Source organism: Gossypium hirsutum, chromosome A04 (assembly GCF_007990345.1).
Source record: "Gossypium hirsutum isolate 1008001.06 chromosome A04, Gossypium_hirsutum_v2.1, whole genome shotgun sequence".
Lineage (NCBI taxonomy): Eukaryota > Viridiplantae > Streptophyta > Magnoliopsida > Malvales > Malvaceae > Gossypium > Gossypium hirsutum.
The window spans coordinates 42673686-42676394 of record NC_053427.1 but is presented as its reverse complement, the minus strand read 5'-3'; positions in this window follow the sequence as shown (position 1 = coordinate 42676394).

Sequence of the window (2709 nt, the reverse complement as noted above, 5' to 3'; positions counted from 1 at the left end):
TCTTTATGAGCATGGGATATACTTATGAATATTATAGAATCAAAAGTAATACTTAGATGAAGGGAGACACCTATGTTTGCATGATTAATACTCACTGGATGTTGACTTTTTGTTTATTGAATCTTAATGTTTGATTAATGGATTATTTGAGATATTATGAAGAATTATATTGAAAGAATTTTTTGATTATAGTTGAGAATTTGCTTGAGGACAACAAATGCTTAAGTGTGGGGAATTTGATAAACCGTAATTTATACATTTTTACCCCATGTTTAACGCATTTTATGGATGATCTCCCATAGAATAGGTGAATTCGATGCTCCTAATGCTTTAATTTCATGTTTTATACTTAGGAGCGCATAGGCATAGGAGAGCAAAAGGAACGAGAAACGGGTCAAAAACGGAGAAAATGGGCAAAGTACGAAATCAACATGGCCTGGACCTTCTCACACGGGCAGACCACAAGACCGTGTCAATTTGGGCAGGCTCGAGCACGGCCTGAAGTAATCTCACATGGGCGTGTCCCTACCGAGCACAAGTTGAGTCCACTTCAGAAAAAGGCTAATTTTGAGGGCTCTTAGGCATTCCAAAGCCTATAAATACACCCTAAGGAGGAAGAAAAGGGGGGACACAGAATAAGGAGTAAGAAATTACTCCAAGGAAGCCGATTGATCCATCTCAAAAGCTGGATCATCATCAAGACTGAACATCTCTCCTCAATTTCCCCTTCAGGAGTTTTGGGTTTTCTTTATGTTTTGTATTCTTTATTATTCTGAGGTGTTTTCTTATTTATTTATAAACTAAAACCCCTAAATACCTAAGGGGAATGAAACCTAAGACAAATCTTGTTATTATTTTCTGAATTGTATGATAAATAGTTAATTTGTTCTTATTATGTGTTCTTATTCTTGTTTGATATTCAGGATATTGATTCAAGATAAGCCTTATTCAGAGGAGGAATAGACCTGTCTAAGAGTACTTTGTCATATTAGCGGAGTTGTTTGCGCCCTAGACATAGGGTGAAAGATTTTGCCGGATTAGGGTGAACTAATAAGGGGATCCATAGATCGATTAATGCAACCCTAGGGTGTTAATTACAGAAGGTCTCAATTATTCAATCTAGGGATTAGACGTTATTGGTATTGAATAGGTATAATAACATAACATAGGGATCTCTATGGAACACGTTAAATGAATAAATCGTCCGATTCGGAGCCAGAGCAACAAGTACAGTCTAGGTGGATTTTTCCTTAGGTATTGTCTTAATTCAATCGATTTCCCAAAAGCAATTCCCCAATTCCATTCTCTATGAATCTTAGTTTAGACAATTAGTTAGTTAAAACAAAAACCTCTTTATTCTTATGCTAGATAATAAAAAGACAGTCATTACTAGTACTTTTAGTTCCTTTGGTTCAACAATCCGGTCTTGCTAAAACTATACTACTGTTCGATAGGTACACTTGCCTACATTGCGATAATAGTTAGTTTCAAGAACGATTATTATAAATATTTAAAACCTATCACGAAATCACGTGATCATGGTCGTTCAGAAATCAATTTGGTGAGTTGTCTAATCTGAGTTTCAAGCCCCTGGATTGATGCTTGTTGATTTTTGAGTGCTGTCTCGGTATTTTGAAAACGAGTTTCTGACACCGAGATAAATTTGGTTAGCATCTCCTCAAGGTTTTGCTTTTTCTCCTACTAGTTGGTGGTTGCTGAAAGCCTGAAGGGGGTGGTGGTTTCTGATTTCCTTGACCGCCCCACGAGAAATTGGGATGGTTCCTCCAACCTGCATTATAAGTGTTACTATGTGGGTTATTTTGGGATCTAGAGTTATTGTTACCATATATTGGACTTGTTCTCCTCGATGCAAGGGTTGAAGGGTTGATATTTTGTGCATGCTCCTCCTCCATCCGAATCGCACCTTATCACTGGATGTACCTGAGTAGAACCACACAAACCGTCAATCTTTTATTTAAGAGTTCTACTTGGTTAGATAGCATAGTAACCACGTCGAGGTTGAAAACACCGACCGCTTTCGTCGGCTTTGTTCTCATAACTTGCCACTGATAGTTATTCAGTGACATCTCCTCAATAAATTCGTAAGCTACCTCAGGTGTCTTATTATTGATAGTTCCTCCAGTGGCTGCATCAATCATTTGCCCGAGTCGAAGGATTCAGGCCATTATGGAACGTTTGAACCTGTAGCCAAAGCGGTAACCCATGGTGGGGTACCTTCTCAAAAGGTCCTTGTATCTCTCCATGCATCGTAGAGTGTTTCTAAATCCATCTGTAGAAAAGAAGAGATATCATTACGTAATTTAGCCGTTTTAGCCAGCGAAAAGTATTTTAATAGAAACTTTTCGCTCATTTGTTCCCAAGTAGTAATTGACCTCGTGGTAACGAGTTAAACCATTTTTAGCCTTATTCTTAACGAAACGAAACAACCGAAGACAATGGGTCATCAGAAATGCATTAGTTTTAAAGGTATCGCAAAATTCTAGGAAATTTGCCAAGTGAGCATTGGATCCTTGTCCTGTAAACCATCAAGCTGAACAAATTATTGTATTATTTGATTGTGTTAGGTTATAGTTCAAAATTATTGCATCATAGCAAGTCTAACTATACTTGACTCAGTTCCTATCAATTAGGTTTAGCATAATCATACATAGTGCGGGAGTGGGATTTTTATTAACAGCAATTGTAGAA